Raw genomic sequence first — 18,610 nt, 5'->3', positions numbered from 1 at the left:
AGTCCAAAAATAAAAACCCCAGTGGGTGAAGGTATCTCTTGTGCATGCCTCAGTGCTTGAATTGCAAACGGCCTCACTGTTCCTCTTGTGCTCGTAGGTAACGAGCGCTGGAACCGCCTGAGTCAGCGGCAGGGATTCCTCGCGACCGGACACGGCCGCCTTTACATCAATCAAGAAAGAGCGTCCTTTTGAGGAGCCACAAACAGCGAGTTGAAGTGCCTTTATTGTAGAAGAAAGCAGCGTGGCTTACAACAGGATCGATTCCTTGCAGCATGTAATCCCAACGCGTTTCGAACACCACTGTGCTCTTGCTCACGGGAAAGGAGAACTGAAATGGCAGTCATTACGAGAATCGCCTTAGTAAGTAATTCTAGCTCCGCCTCCATCATTGAGTGCCACACGGCATGCTGGAGCTTGTGGTTCTCGCAGTTTTACCCTTGTGGGTGCTGTCATAATCAGGTCAATAGTCCAAAAAAAAAAACCCCAGTGGGTGAAGGTATCTCTTGTGCATGCCTCAGTGCTTGAATTGCAAACGGCCTCACTGTTCCTCTTGTGCTCGTAGGTAACGAGCCCTGGAACCGCCTGAGTCAGCGGCGGGGCTTCCTCGCGACCGGACACGGCCGCCTTTACATCAATCAAGAAAGAGCGTCCTTTTGAGGAGCCACAAACAGCGAGTTGAAGTGCCTTTATTGTAGAAGAAAGCAGCGTGGCTTACAACAGGATCGATTCCTTGCAGCATGTAATCCCAACGCGTTTCGAACACCACTGTGCTCTTGCTCACGGGAAAGGAGAACTGAAATGGACGCTCTTTCTTGATTGACTGGGGTTTTTATTTTTGGACTATTGACCTGATTATGACAGCACCCACAAGGGTAAAACTGCGAGAACCACAAGCTCCAGCATGCCGTGTGGCACTCATTGATGGAGGCGGAGCTAGAATTACTTACTAAGGCGATTCTCGTAATGACTGCCATTTCAGTTCTCCTTTCCCGTGAGCAAGAGCACAGTGGTGTTCGAAACGCGTTGGGATTACATGCTGCAAGGAATCGATCCTGTTGTAAGCCACGCTGCTTTCTTCTACAATAAAGGCACTTCAACTCGCTGTTTGTGGCTCCTCAAAAGGACGCTCTTTCTTGATTGATGTAAAGGCGGCCGTGTCCGGTCGCGAGGAAGCCCCGCCGCTGACTCAGGCGGCTCCAGCGCTCGTTACCTACGAGCACAGGGGGAACAGTGGGGCCGTTTGCGGTTCAAGCACTGAGGCATGCACAAGAGATACCTTCACCCACTGGGGTTTTTATTTTTGGACTATTGACCTGATTATGACAGCACCCACAAGGGTAAAACTGCGAGAACCACAAGCTCCAGCATCCCGTGTGGCACTCAATGATGGAGGCGGAGCTAGAATTACTTACTAAGGCGATTCTCGTAATGACTGCCATTTCAGTTCTCCTTTCCCGTGAGCAAGAGCACAGTGGTGTTCGAAACGCGTTGGGATTACATGCTGCAAGGAATCGATCCTGTTGTAAGCCACGCTGCTTTCTTCTACAATAAAGGCACTTCAACTCGCTGTTTGTGGCTCCTCAAAAGGACGCTCTTTCTTGATTGATGTAAAGGCGGCCGTGTCCGGTCGCGAGGAAGCCCCGCCGCTGACTCAGGCGGTTCCAGCGCTCGTTACCTACGAGCACAGGGGGAACAGTGGGGCCGTTTGCGGTTCAAGCACTGAGGCATGCACAAGAGATACCTTCACCCACTGGGGTTTTTATTTTTGGACTATTGACCTGATTATGACAGCACCCACAAGGGTAAAACTGCGAGAACCACAAGCTCCAGCATGCCGTGTGGCACTCAATGATGGAGGCGGAGCTAGAATTACTTACTAAGGCGATTCTCGTAATGACTGCCATTTCAGTTCTCCTTTCCCGTGAGCAAGAGCACAGTGGTGTTCGAAACGCGTTGGGATTACATGCTGCAAGGAATCGATCCTGTTGTAAGCCACGCTGCTTTCTTCTACAATAAAGGCACTTCAACTCGCTGTTTGTGGCTCCTCAAAAGGACGCTCTTTCTTGATTGACATATATATATATATATATATATATATATATATATATATATATATATATATATATATATATATATATATATATATATATATATATATATATATATATATTATTCCATTTGAATTGCTCCAGCAATTAGAGCCGCACTCCATTGAAGGTGAGAAAAACATTTCTTTATTTAGACCAGGCAGCTTCCCTTCCCGTGATTATTTCCTTTCGGCCAACGCGTTTCAATGAACTCACTTCATCTTCTTCATGGGCCTTAGTGAGCAAGTAGAAAAGTCACGTGCTTAACCAGCAGCCCCTGCATGCTTCCTTAATTAACTTTTCTGGCCTCCGGTGTGCCTTTAATTAATGTCCAATTCGAATTGCATGCTGGGCCCTGTAGTTATCAATCTGCACACTTTCACCCTCGAGTGGGTTCCACTGCTCACTATCAATGTAAAGGACAATTCTAGCAGCCCACATTGAGCCTCAGGAAAAGACTCTGCCTGATTGACTTACAGGACCTCCAGCGCCGCATTCAAGGAGCATCATTCCCCTCGAGTGGCCCCTATTCCGGTGATGCAGGGGGTGCGTCGCTCTCACAGCCTGGAGCGCGCCGTGCATATATATATATATATATATATATTACCTACTGGCGATAGCCAGTAGGTATATATAGTTAGGATTGTTTTCCATAGGGAAATCGCAACATTCTATTGGGAATACCTTTGGCGCCGGTTGAGGAATCTTCCCGCTCCTTCCCTGAAAGTTTGGGGGGGATTCGTCAAGCGGGGGCCGAGATAAAAGGGGGGTCCCAAAACGTGTTTTCCCCATGTTAATTTCCATAGGGCGGTTGGACTCACTTTTAGCCCGAACGGCTGAATGGTTTTCCACCAAACTTGGCAAAATTGTGGGGACTGGTAGCCCGATGTGCCTTTGCTATGTCTCAAGATTTGTGCTCCAGTGGTTTTTACGAAAATTAACTTTGAAAAAATATATATTGGGCTACATTGGGCTATATATATGTTAGAGCCCACATGTAGCCCAATGTAGCCCAATGTAGCCCAAAGATGGCCACCAGAGACAAAAAAAACAAATGTAGCCCAAATATCAGCCAGATGTAGCCCAATTATAGCCCATGACAGAATGTCCCAGAGTGTTCTAAAGAACAACAAGAGCGCTAACAGTCTTACTTATAACAAAAGTATGGCACACCTGAAGTCATCTTGATTGGAATAAAGTGGTAACACTTAATACATTTAATTTGCAAAGGAACAAAATGAGGGGGTTCATTTTGCCATAGAAATTTTATATATATATATATATTCACTGAAAAAACCATAGGTTACACACCATTTATAGTTAGGAATTAGCATTTAAAAAACCTTTGAAATTCACTGAAAAAACCATAGGTTTCACACCAGTTATAGTTAGCTGGAAATTTTACTCTCATAAAACCATTGAAATTCCCACGTTATAGTTAGTTGGACTCACTATAACTTGCACGTCTGCAATGCACTGCTGATGACATCACATATTACATCACTCATGCATATATTTAAATATTTAAACATTACTCGCTAATATATGTATTCACTAAGATACACTTAATAAGCCAGTTAACCAATCAATTTTTTTTTTTAAAACACACTGAAAAAACCATAGGTTTCAGGCCTTATATAGTTAGGAATTAGCATTTAAAAAACCTTTGAAATTCACTTCAAAAACTAATTCCTAACTATATAACTCCTGAAACCTATGGTTTTTTCAGTGAATTTCAAAGGTATTTTTAAATGCTAATTCCTAACTATATAAGGCCTGAAACCTATGGTTTTTTCAGTGAATATATATATATATATATATATATATATATATATATATTTTTTTTTTTTTTCACTGAAAAAACTAAAGGTTAAAGTAATGTTATTGTTAGATAAGAATATCAGTGACAGTGTGATGTTTTAAATGTACAAAACCACAGAAATGTACCACTTATTTATCTCTGGCAACTGTAACTATAACTCGTGAGCTAACTCTAACATTACTTTAACCTATGTTTTTTCAGTGGATTTCTTGTTTTTTCTTAAAGTTAAGTAATATTTTGTTTGCATAGGGAAAGCCAACCCCCCTACTGCACAAAACCAGGCCCTGCATTCACATCCCCCTGCAGGCAGCCAGCCCCATGCTGCGGGCCACCCACAAAACACTAGTTGGGGGCCACGGTGAGAGCCTATATGCCACCCTGCATGGTGCAGGAGCCAGCATTGCTCCTGTCTGGAGACAGCAGCTGTCTTTGCATGCTTCCTCCGAATGGGAGAATTATCTGTGCAGAAGTCTGCTCCCACCCAGCAGGGGCATTTCTAAATCTACTGCCAGGCTGGGAGCTGACATGCTTTTCCTGCCTACACTGTGGCAGGCAGGGAAGGCAAGGTAGGCATGCTTGCTTCCAGCCTGGCAGCATGAAATGTAAAAATGCACCAACCAGGCGGGAGCAAACATTTGTTTCCCTGTCCACATTGTTGCGGGCAGGGAAAGCTCTATCCCGGGGGTGGGCTCTCCAGGACAGAGCAATTGAACTGGCCCCAGGGGATGTGATCCCTGGTGCCTTAGCAGGATCAGGCAGGGGGCCTGATCCTGCTAGGCCCCCTTTTTCTTTTAGGTTTTGTTCAGTCCCAGGTTATGGGTTTCCCGGGGACTCTAGAAGGCTTTGGGAAGGGCACCATGCGCTTTCCCTCAATTATGTATGTGCCACCCCCTCAGGCCCTGGCCTACCCTAGGAGGTATTATTTCTTTTAATTATTGCGGATTGGTGGACCTTACTGATGGAGCAAGGTTTCATACGTTCAGAAACTTGCTTGGACTCAGTCCTCTCGAAATACCTTGTAACTAATTAATCAACATATTTTGTTTAATAATAGTTGCATTACACTACATATTTAGTATCTAGGGGAAGCTTTCCTATGTGCTTTACTATAAGTAACCTGAATGTCCTAAAATGGCCGCCGAGAACGCGGGAACTTTACTGCGCATGCGTCCGCCACATCTACGTGGTGTGACGTCTTTAGCTTTGGTGGGAAATTTCTTGCTTCTGCGCACTAGTGCCAAGATGGCCGCTTCATGTTTATTCATGTTAACGCACATGCTGCTGCTTGTACTAAACTTTGTTCGTTCTGCTTAATTATTAATGCTATAGTATAAATTAAGTAATGGGGTTAGGGTAGAGATAAGTGGTATACAGTGCATTCATTTATTTTTGTATTCTAATATGTTTTTCTTTGACTTTGTTATTAGCTCATATTTGGGCCCCAAAGTGACACAAACTCCATATTGAAAAGGCCTGCGCAGAGAATCCCTGAAAATCCTGAAGTCACTGTCATTGAAACCCTGCCAACACCCATCTTACCCACGATGTTCCTGGGAACCTGCACATTTGACCTCAAGAAAGGAAGGAAAAAGAACTGTATCAAATACAATGTATTTAAATTGAAACCAATATTGCTGGGTGGAATAAAAATGCATGGGAAAATAAATTATGGGGGGGAACTTTAATCAATATAATTCAATGCGAAATTACCTCATCTTAGTATGGTGTGATGACCTCTACTCGTCTTTTTGACCAATCTGAAGGGGAACACACAAATTTGCAACATTTAGGGATGGTACATTGCCCTGGAAATGGTATAACTAAGGTAGGCTTAGCTAGAGAAATTGTCCGACTTGTCCGATTCTCTGACCCAATGCATGCTATAAGAGATCAAGAGCAGAGGTGCTGGCGGAGCACTCTGTCAGAAGAATTGAGAATTGCTGAGGGAAAGTTATCGATTACCCAATCGGGGTATCTGAATTTGGCCTAGTGAGAGGGGTGCGATGCTGGCATTGCACTAGTGGAGGTTACCTGTCCTGATCTGCACCTGTCCTGTCCTGTTGGCACCTGATTAGTCGGGAGCCCTATCTTTGCCCCAGCCCGTGGCCAGGTTTGGTCCTTGTACCATTCTAGGTAAATATAATCCATGTGGTATGTCCTTGTGCTATTTCCCTTTTTCACCCTTCCCAGGTACCAATGTCTAAAAGTGTTACTGTGATTTCTTGCAAACTATATGTCCTATTGATTATATTCTTGCTTGTAAAATTTATGGTCACAGTATTGTGGCCTGTGACTCAGAAAACCTTGCATAGATAAAGTGTTTAAACTTCACCCGAGTCTGTGGTTCTTTGCTGGAAAAGTAAATTATTAGACTAACTACCCATTATTCTATCACCCTTTTTCGATCCATAGGACTTATAAAATAGGTGACAAGGATTGGTAAGTCATGGTGTATAGGTATAAGTCCTGAAAATACAAAATTCTTATAGGCAGGAAAATAGAAACAGGATTACTGGTTCAAAAGTGTGAATGTTTATGGGCCCAGGTGAGTATGATTCCTTGAGCTGGAAATCCCTCGCGCTATCACCACCACCAGGCCTGGGGGGGTCATGGTATCTCTACCCTGCTCCTTTATGTCTTTTTTTATGTTTATGTAGGTCTCATAGTCCTAAAATGGCTGCTGCCACATCCTTGTTGGTGTGGTGGCAGCCGATCAGATCTCTGCAAGAGATCTGTCAGGTCAGTGGATGCTCTGCGATGTAATCTATACAAATATTTGAGCATTATTTGTACAAACAATACTGAATGGATTTACACTAAATCACGAAAAACACTCTTTCCGACAAAGATCTAGCTTTCTGCCAAGTTGTATTCCCCTCCCCAAGCCACGTTCAGTGGTTTGGGCTTTAGCAGTGTCTAAAGTTACCATGAAAAAATTAATGGGGAAAACGCATTTTGAGCCCCTCCCCCTCGCTTCGCGAATCACCCTGAAATGTGTACTATAGTAAGAGTTAACCGAGATAGGAATTCCTCAGATATTTTATCATTAATAACTTTGCAGCCAATTGACGAATCTCCACAAAACGTTTCAGACCTATTCTTCCTTCCACATTGGCTGATGATGCAAAGTTTCGTGGTGATTGGTCAAGGGGCGCAAAGATAAAGGGGGTCCAAAAATGTGTTTTCCCACCAATGAATTTGCCATTGACTTTTGTATTAAGCGTAGCGTGAAAACTGAACGGATTAACATGAGATTTGGCAGGATTAGACTTTATACTTAAGCCCAACCCTGTTCAGCCTTTATATGGAACCCCTGGCACACATAGTTGAAGCTTTCGGGGTGGATATTGTTACCTATGCCGACGACACCCAACTGATGATCAAGCTGTCGCTCGACCATTTGGAAGATGCCACCAACTTTTCCAAATGCCTGTCAACAGTAGCATTATGGATGAACAATAACTGTCTGCGCCTTAACGGCGAAAAAACTGAACTTTTAATTGTTGGCAAATCCCCCTCTGCTTGGTCGCACATGTGGTGGCCGGCGGAACTGGGCAATCTTCCCTCCCCCGTGAACTCCGTCAGAAATCTGGGAGTAATGCTTGACTCCGACCTCTCTTTTAGATCTCAGGTCAATAAAGTCACAGGAAGGTGCTTCAGCACATTAAAAACCCTACGCAAAGTCCTTGACCTCCTCCCCATCAACGCCAGAAAGACACTAGTCCATGCCCTAGTCACACCCCATCTCGACTACGGCAATGTCCTGCTTCTAGGTCTAAGTAAAAAAAGCTTACACCAACTACAATGCTTCCAAAACGCTGCTGCCCGCCTGGTACTCAACCTGCCTCGCAGAGCATCTGGGAAGAATGCCCCAGCGAAGCTTCACTGGCTCCCGGTCAAAGACCGCATCAAATTTAAAGCCTTGTGCTTTACACATCGCATTGCCCAGGGCAAAGGCCCAGGATATTTGCTAAAGCTCCTAACAATTCACCGCCCCATCAAAAACCTGAGATCAGCTGGAGCTATGCTGTTCAAACTCCCTCGCACCCGCAGAGCCAAGATGGGTGGCCGCTCTTTCAGACACCTGGCCCCTAAGCACTGGAATGAACTTCCACTGGATCTTCGCATGGAACCTTCAGAAACCAGATTCCGCGCCAAACTCAAAACTCATCTGTACCCAGGCACCAACTCCCCCTCCTCCCTCTGACCCCCGTTTCACTCTCCCTCACTTTTGTTTCTTGAGATGTAGTAGCATTCTAGAGCGGGGACACACTATTTTTAGTGCAGGCAGGCGCTTTAAAAATGGTTTTATTATTTTAATATTATTATTATTATGCAGATGTTTTTTTCAGGTACTACAGGTAAGTATTTCTAAGTCATAAGGCATTTTAACTTAGTGATATCAGTAGTTGCTGTATTTTGTACTGTGGTGCCTAGCGATGACAAGTCATTATGTGATTGGCTAATGACTGCCTTTACAAAAGTTAAAGGCAGTCAATATGTTTTTAGGTACACTTTACCTGTGTTCTGCATTTTGCCCTTAGATGGATGTAAGAATTATGTTCGATATTTTCCCCTACCGTTTACCACTTTATTAAAGGTGTAAGGTAGGTAAAAATAATAATAAGGTTCTCTATGTTTTTAAGAAAATGTATGGAGTACCTCAGTAGTTTCTCTGGAGTTCTGCGGTACCAACAATAAATAAGAAAAAGAAAAATATACTGTAGTCTCCTATATTTTACCAATAGTGTACTATAGTGTATTTTCCATTTTTAACATATTTAAACCTTCTCAAAAAGGACTATGGAGTACTGAGGTTATACCTACAAATTTCCGCACTACTTTAAATTGGTTTTTAAAAAGCGCATTTCTCCCTAATATGCTGTAAATATCAATAGAAAATTATAAATACATTTCTCTACCTATTAACACTGTAATAAAGTGGTAATAGGTAGGGAACAACAATATAACCTACTACTTATCTAGATGTAAGACCCTAAACCAGAACGCAGAATACAGACAAAATGTGTGGAAAACTACATGGCTGCCCTTCACGTTTGGGAAACACAGCCATCAGCCAATCACATACTGCCTTATCATGCACATGTCTCGTGGTATACCGCAAACGTACCGCTGTATACTGTGGCACAATACATAACAAAATATTTTTTAAATGATAACTTTAACACTACTTACAATATTTACACATACTACCAAAAGATTTACATTTGCACCAAATAATGTATTTTCCTGCCACATTACATCTACATCCGTTAACACACTTTAATCCTACATCTGTTTAAATTACCATACTCCACTGTACACCACTACCCTTTATGCCATTCTTCTCCACTCCACTCCACTCCACTCCACTCCACTCTACGCCACTCCAATCTAAATCAGTCCACTAAACACCACTCCACTCTTTGCTAACCCGCTGTACACCACTCCACTCTATGCTGCGTCATGCTATTACACTCTACACTACTCCATTTTATGACACTCCAGTGTACACCGTATGCCCTTTCACTCATGCTACTCCACTGTACGCTATTCCACTGTACACAACTCCTCTCTACGACTATACACCCCACGTTATTCCACTCTGTGCCACTCCACTGTATGCCACTTCAGTGTACACCACTGTGCTGTATGCAATTCCATTGTACACCACTGCATTTCACGCCACTCCATTGTACGCCATTATACTCTACGACAATCCTCTGTACGCTATTACATTGTACATCACTCCATTCTATGACACTCCTCTCTACTTGACTGTACTACATACTATGCTATACCACTACGTGACACTCCACGCTATGCCACTCTACTATCAGCTATTCCACTACACTCTAAGTCACTATACTGTACACCAGTAGCTCTGTACATTATTCCACTCTACACCATTCCTCTATATGCCACTCCACAGCACGCTATTACACGGTACCCCACTACAGTCTACCCCACTCCACCCTACCCCTCTCTTCTCTACAACACTCCACTCCACCCCACTCCACTCTACAATATTTCATTCTATAACACTGCATTGTACGTCACACCAATCTACATCAATCCAATCTATGTTTTTCCAATGTACGCCCCTACACTGTATCTCACTCCACTTTACATTACTCCACTGTGCCCCACTCCACTCTACGCTATTACACTCTACATCTCTCCACTCTACGCCACTCCACTCTACCCCTCTCCAGTTTATGCTATTCCAATGTATGCCATTACTCTGTATGTTACTCTACTCTATGCCAGTCCATCTACAACACTCCACGCCACTTTACTCTATTTCACTGTATGCCACTCCACTCTAACACGCTCCACTGTACGCCACTGCACTGTATACCATTCCACAGCATGCTGCTCAACTCTACGACACTCCAGTCTATGCTACTCCACGGTACGCTACTACACTGTACGCCAATACACTCTATAATATGCCACTCTATGCAACTCCACTGTATGGCACTACACGCTATGCTATTCTACTCTATGCCACTCCTCTGTACATACCTCCACCTTGTGCCACTCTAATACACACTATTAGACTGTACACTGCTCCACTGTTGACTATTGCACTCTACTTTGCCCCTCTCTACGCCACTCCACTTTATGCTACTCCATTCTACGATATTCCACTGTATGCAACACCACTTTCCCCACCATACTCTATGCTATTCCACTGTACGCCACTCAACTGTACGCCTTTCCACTTTATGACACTCCACTGTACTACACTCCACTATACGATATTCCACTATGCACCACTCCACTCTGTGCTATTGTACTGTATGCTACAACACTTCACCTCAGTCCACTTTATGCCGCTCCGCTCTAAGTCACTGCATTCTACGGTAATCCACTGTACGCTATCAAACTCTACATTCTACGCCACTCCATTCTTCACCACTCCGTAGTATAATATTCTACTGTATTCCACTCCACAACACTCCACTCTACACTATTCCACCTTTGTTATAGTTAGGAAAACTTTGATTTATTCTTTATATACAAACCAAACTTAAAATTCACAAACATTAGAAATTTCGAAGTTATAGTTATACCTAAATTTATCATTTACACGCTTTAAATTAATATAACTTTTAAAGTACAGATAAATGTATATTTCTAAACGTATACCTTTTATTCATAATGTACCCAACACCTTCAAAGATTTATAACTTGAGTACCTCCTAAAAAAGTGTATTCAATTCCGTAGCCACACTCCATTAAATATTAAAAGGGATATGGGCAAAGCACAGAATCCTGTCTCACACATGAAAACCTATCTATGGGCATCATTACGATGTCGGGCGGTTGGACAGCCGGCCGCTATTGCTGCGGTCGAGAGACCACCCGACAAGGATGTGGCAGTCTGACCGCCTTCTTTGGATTTGACCTGTGGGCTGGCGGTCAGAAAGTCAGCGGTCCCACTGCAGAGGCATGGCTCGGCCATTAAATGGGCCGCAGCAGATGCCACCGCGGTGCAGCGCCTTCTGCACATCCATGCACCATGTGCCATGCACGAAGGTAAATGGGGCACTACATGTGCCCCCAGGGGTAATTTGCATTGCCTGTGAGGGCTGGAGCCCCCTATTTTGGGGCCCCATTGTACCCTTTCATGGCGGGGTTCCCACCATGAAAAGGCTGTCAGAAAGGAATATCATAATCCCGACGGCGGTGCCTGCCTTGGCACCACCATCATTCAGGCACGCTGCTCTGACAGTCACACGTCAGGATGTTTGATCCTGGCAGAGGGGGTGGTTTTGTGTCTGACAGCTGTGGGTCCGACCGCCAGTATCGACCGCCGACATCGAAATCAGGACCTTAGTCTTTGGAGTATAAGATGGTCCTCCAAGCAAACTACAGAATGGAATATAACTCACCATGTTGATCAATTATAAAGTTAGCCTGCCAGCTCAGTGCACAAAAAAACTCACTTTACAGGCAGAATATTTCTCTGTTCACAGGGCCATAAGCCACAAATGCACAACGTAGCTTCCAGATAACCCAATAAATGGCATGACTGGCCATCATGCCCAAAGCCATTGCCTTGTGCATTGTGGACATCATAGGACAGAATCCTCTGTGGACCTTAGGAACGATTGCACAATGTCCCACCCCTTGTAGCAGGTGACCCCAGGGATTTGGGAAAAACATTGGCAGCAGAGCATCAACAGGACTGGAATATAAAATGGAAGGTAACATGTTTTTATATATCAGTATCTTTAAAATGCCATTCATATCCCTGCCACTTTTCCCATTTCCAAAAATGCACAAAATTGACCCATCAATAAGGAGAAGCAAAATTCTAATATTTACCTGACCAAGAGTCTGGGCCAAGTACTCTTGAGTTTTTAAGACCCAGAATGGTCTTCCAAACCTTACGGGGACCAATGTTGGTAATGGGAGGAAACATAATTTAACTCTTCAGCCCATTGCCCTGTAACTACAGTTCAGGAACTACACAACTTATTAAATTAATTCACTTTGACCTCATGGGGAAGCACTATATCCAGGCATTTTCTCTGGCATTGGCCACTGCTTTTCAAAGAAACTTATCTTGATACTCTGAAAATAAAGTTTTCTATCACAAGTTCTTTCAGATGGTCATAAACCGTTTAAACTAAAAAAACTTTTCTCTTATTAAGCTTTCTGATTCTCAAAATGATACCCCTATTATTGCCCAACCAACCATTTCTGTAGGGATGTAATTATCCCAAACCGGCCCTTTTAAGGCATTACTTCTTCATTAATCTTGGGGAGGGTGGCGGGGGTGGAGAGGTACCTTGTTTTTGGTGCACTTTCTACTCAGTTTCGCTCTTGAATTGCACCATGCCTTGCATCTGGTGAGCTCATTAAAGGTCTGGTTCTTATCAGCAGCTGAGCTGTCTTCATGAATTAGAGAGATCTAAATATAGGAAATGCTCACACTGCTTTGGTGCTCTCTGGCCATACAGAGAATTAACTCATTTTGTATATTTCCCGTCCTACATCAGCATCCTTTATGCGCTCAGTTAAAGAAGGCAAAATATACTAAGAAGTATATAGTATCATAGGATCGATCTTGATGCCACCCAAAACAAGGCCTCCTTAAGCACCATGACAAACTATAGAATGGCAAAAGGTTAGTCAATTATGGATGCCAAACCCCTTGGGGCCAGTTGCCCTCGCAGGAATACCCCCAGGCGCATTCTCCTACCAATGCATTTCAAACCTAATGAGCACATAGATTATATCAATTTGTAACCCCTGTTATTGGTAGCAGACATGGCAAATTTGGGAGTATAGCTAATTCACACCATACCATATTCTCCACCTACAAATAAACTGCAGTGCAGTCTCTATTAAAATTTCAATTTATTTATTTATGTATTTATTTTAGATTTTTAAAGAGCGCGAACCAGACCCGTGAGGGTATAAGAGTGCTTTACAGGGTTGACAAGTGGTAAAAACAGTCTTAGGACGGGTGTATACAACTGGGGTAGGAACAGTTAGATGCATTATCCAAGGAAGAAATAATAGGCAGTAACATATCCTGGATACAACCTGGTCAACAAGAATTTCAAGGGTTTATCAAGAAAATGGTGTCAAATCACTCAAGGGTATTAGAGAAACCAGTCTTTAGACCGCCACTCTGCCTTCCTGTAATTGATTGAACAGCAGCCCGACGTCCTACTGGCAGCCAGGGCCCGTGTAGGGCGTGTCACCGGGCGGTGACGTGGGGCGGGGAGGGGCAGGGTGGGGGATTGTAAAATGCGGGAAACGGACGATTTCAAGTAAGTACCAAAAAAAACCACATTTTGTTGCGCGCGCTGCATCACATTTGGCGCTGCAGCACGAGCAACGAAATTAGTTAGTTTTTTTTCAGTACTTTTTTTCGGTACTTACCTGAAATCGTCAGGTAAGACAATTTTTTATAAACCTCAAATCAATCTGAGGAAATTAAGGATAACAGTGGAATATAGTATCGCTCTGGATAATTCAACAACTAAAATCTACGATTAGAATAAACAAAATATACAAGCCCACATTTGAATTGATCAATCTCATCCCCCGCCCTTGTTTTTGGATAATGTATGCCCTGATTCGTCTGAAAGAGGAGTGTTTATCTGTTTAGGTCCTGAGGAAGGTGGTAACAACCCACCGAAACGCGTGTCGACCTGGCGTGAAATCCTACAAAACATTCTGTGGTTCTCAAATAGGCAGAATTTTTCTGCTGGACAGTATATTTTGTCAGATAAAGTTGTGAGTGATGAGTATGTAAGTGTATGAGTTTGTGAGAGAATAAGCGGTCTGTGTGAGTAGGGATGTGAAACCAATGCATCTTTCTTCATATTGTTTTTTCTTTGGCTTTTCCTCTTTTAAAGAAAAGATAATACCATACTAAAAGTGTTGCACTTTATAAAATGGTGATAATTTATGTATTTAAATAATGTATTTTTTATATGTGTGATGTTTGTTTAAAAAAATGATAAAAAGAACAAAAATGAGATAAAAAGATTGAATTTGAAAGATAAAAAATGAAAAGTATGTACAAGAAGGAATTAAAATATTCAAAAATAAAACCAAATAAATTGTTCTTGCTATGTTTGTGAGGTCTTAGATGAAGAAATGAACTAACTATGTTTCAAGATATAAAGTATTTAGGCCACGAGGGAATTCAATAATTTTGTGGATTTATCTACAGTCATTTAACAATGCTGGGTGATCATTGTTCTATGCCCTTGTGAGCATTTCTCATCAATGAATGTTATGTTATGTTATGTTATGTTATTTTTATTTATACCGCGCACAGCTGCCCCAGCAAAGGGGCGTCCTGGCGCTTTGATAAGGCAAACACAACACAGCACTAAAAAGAAACGGAAGGGAAATGAAACACAGCATAAAGACTAAGCAAATAAAAAGGTCTTGATGGCCCGTCTGAACTGAAGGAGCTCATCATTGGCCCGGATTTGCAGAGGAAGGGAGTTCCACCAGCTTGCCGCCAGGACTCGAAAAGAGCGGCCACCAGCTCTACTCAGTTTAAAACGCGGAACCACTGCTAAGTTCTGACCCAGAGATCTGAGAGTGCGCGAGGGAACATAAGGTGTCACCAGATTCTCTAAGATTTGGGGGGATGTGCCCTTGAGAATTTTAAACGCAAGGCAAAGAACCTTTAATTTAATCCTCTGCTGCACAGGGAGCCAATGGAGGGAGCGCAAGGATTTAGACACCGAGCACCGCCTAGGCAAGCCTGTCACCGCTCGGGCCGCAGCATTTTGAACTTGCTGCAACCGAGAGAGTTCTGATTGATTAATCCCCGCCAGTAGTGAGCTGGCATAGTCCAACCGGGACAACACTGATGCTTGAACCACCAGTTGTCTCGTGGGTGCATCAAAGAATTTGAGGATAGGTCTAAGTCCTCTAATAATGCCATAACAAGAAGCCGCCACCTTCTTGGTATGACAGATGAAACTGAGGGATGGATCAAGGCAAACCCCCAAATTTTTTATCTCTGATGCTGGAGAAGGAGTCACACCCAATTCCGAAGGCCACCACTTGTCACCCCACAGTGCCACCTGTTTACCGACTACCATGATCTCAGTCTTCTTGGTGTTTAACTGGAGACAGTTGGAATTCATCCAGTTAGCCACTGCCCGTAAGCCATCGCAAAACCTGGGAGCCTCCAAATCTGAGTCCCCACTCAGTGTGACCGCCAGCTGCGTGTCATCTGCGTAAGAGACCATTGTCAGGCCCCACCGCTTGACGACCGCAGCCAGCGGTCTCACATAAAGATTAAAAAGGGTGGGACTCAGCGATGACCCCTGTGGGACCCCCAGATCTAGCGGGTAAGATGACGACTTACTGGGCGGGATCGCCACCTGGAATGACCTATCAGTGAGAAAAGATCGAAACCAGCATAGGGCGAGGCCAGAGACGCCCACTTCCTCGAGTCGCTGAAGCAAAATCCTGTGCGAGACCGTGTCGAAGGCGGCACTGAGATCTAATAACAATAGTGCCGCCGTCCGACCCGCATCAAGCACAGAACGCAGATGTTCGACCATAGAAAGAAGGGCCGTCTCCGTGCTGTGACCCACACGGAACCCGTTCTGAGTAGGGTCAAGAATGTTAGCCCTAGATAGATGGTCTGAAAGAGTGGCATTCACGTGGGCCTCCGCGACTTTCGTGGCCCAAGGAAGTAAGGAGATAGGGCGGTAGTTTTCAGGTTTAAGGGGGTCAAGGGTCGCCTTCTTCAAAATTGGCGTGACTACAGCCTGCTTCCATCTGACGGGAACTACTCCGGAGGAAAGGGACAGGTTGATCAGAGACAGCACCGGGGTGCGACAGACCGGCGCCAGATTCTTAAGTTGGGCCGGTTTCAGCAGATCTGCCGGAGATCCTGACTTAATTTTAAGGCTGAGAGAGTCAAACACCTCCATAGATAGGGAGGGCAAGATGGAAAGACACTCACTGTCTCCCAAAGTGCAACCAACCCGCTCTGGAGTTGGGGAGCCCATTGGGAAAGTACGATAAATGGCTTGCACTTTTTCGCGGAAGAAGGAGGCCAGGCCCTCACAGTGGGAGTCCGAACATATTTCCGCCGCGGCTGCTCTCTTAGCCATCAGGTCCTTTAATACCTTAAAAATGAGTTTCGAAGGATTAGCAGAATTCTGAAACTCATGGGCATAGAAGGAAGCTCGTGTTTGACACACCGCCCTGTGGTAAATGTTGATCTTAGGAAGATAACAAGCCTTCAATTCAGGGTCGAACGACTTCCTCCATAATCTCTCGGCCTGTCTGCAGGCACTTTTGAGAGATGCTAAGGCACTATCATACCATGGGCTCGGCTCCTGCCGACGACACTTGGACCAACACATAGGGATCAGAGAGTCGGGGGCATCAGAGATCCACTCACAAAAGGAGTCATATCCGCGATCAACCTCGGTGAGAGGGCCTAAAGGAGCCTCCTCAAGCAGATGGTAAAAATCCTCCAATCTTAATTTGTTCCAATGTCGTTTGAGAACGAGCCTATCCTGAGGTATAAAAGGAGGTTCAGACAAGGAGCATGCCGTTTTCACCAGCAAGTGGTCTGTCCAGGCCAGCTGGGAAGAACCAAGAGCTCGAAATCCTTCTAAGTTTGTGAAGAAAGGGTCAAGAATATGACCGTCTCTATGTGTGGGAGTGGTAATCAGCTGGGAGAGCTGTAGAGCCTCAAGATCCGCCAAAAAGCTCCTAATCGAGGGTAAAGAGGGGCAGTCGAGATGGAGATTGAGGTCTCCAATGACAATAAAATTAGCACATCCTAGTGCCTCTGTACTAATAAAGTCAGGGAGGGCAGCCCTGTAAACAGAGTCACAGCCCGGAGGACGGTAAATTAATAAGCCAGAAAGGGTAAAATGGTGGCTAAACGAAATTTTAAAAAGAGCGCTTTCACACCCTGAAAGTTTAGCGGCTTTCCACTCACACGGATAGCACCGTTTAGCGGCCATAGCAATACCTCCACCTCTAGTCGCCCGATTTAGGGTAAAGATGGCGTATTCTGGGGGGAAGGCCAGATTGATTGTGGAAGAATCCGAGTCCTGGAGCCAGGTTTCAGTCAGGAAAAGCACATCAGGGGAACCATCAATAAGAAGATCATATACCTCCTGATAGTGCTTTACCAATGATCTGACATTTAAGCTCCAGATAATCAGGTTCCGCAGTCCTGCCTTCCTTTTATGTGGAGCTGAAAGCCCCTGTGATCGAATAAGGGAAGGGGGATCTAGTGACCAAGCACCACAGCTACATTGATAGGAGCCGCATAACGGGTCCACGGGCGGGAGATCGCAGCGTATAATTAGATCACGGATGGCCAGTAAATCAGCCTTGTTATAAGTAATAAGAGGCGAAGTCATGGTGTCCAGTCCCAATGTGTATGACCAAGTTACTTAAGTGTGTCAGGTTGCGCAGTTGTACCCCACTGCCTGTTAACCTTTTTTGCTAATAATATTTAGTATTTAAAAAAATATATTAAAATATTATGATGTATTACATAAGTGTCAATTCATTTCAAATATTTATTATTAACCTGGAAATAATAAACAAAATTTTTACAGCATTTTAACTCATCAAATTAAATGTGTATTGATTAATAAAATAATTTAAATATATATTCATTTATTTTATGTATATTCATACTTGATCTATAATTAAAACCAATTTCCCACTATAACTAATATTTTTATTTTATTTCATTTTTAATAAACTTGGGTAAATGGTAAGTATTTAATAATTGTAACTTTTTACTGCTAATAAATAGTGTCAAGTTTATTATTTTGATTGAATTAAGTTACTATCAAATTAAAAAATAAAGAATAATCAATAAGTATCACTGAATTTACATATATGGTCATACTCTTTTGCTGGAGTGTGTTTTGTATTAGCATGTTCCTCTCAAACTCCTCCTTAAACTTCCATAAACCCCACCTAATTTTGAGTAATTATTCCCCATCTTGCCACTGCTCGCACATTTACTACAATGCAGTATACTTATGTGTGCAGAGCTCTCTGCCACCATGGCGGAGATGTCCCACAGACAAGATAGAGGAGTGGCGAGGTCTTTGGACGTAGATTTGTGAACTGCATTGTGAAGTACCTGAGAAGTACTACAGTAGTATGTAATACTACGTTACGTTCTACAAAATGCAGTTTGTGAATCATGCTC

The sequence above is a fragment of the Lissotriton helveticus genome, chromosome 12, assembly GCF_964261635.1.
Source record: "Lissotriton helveticus chromosome 12, aLisHel1.1, whole genome shotgun sequence".
In the NCBI taxonomy this organism is placed as follows: domain Eukaryota; kingdom Metazoa; phylum Chordata; class Amphibia; order Caudata; family Salamandridae; genus Lissotriton; species Lissotriton helveticus.
This window is presented reverse-complemented; position numbering follows the sequence as displayed.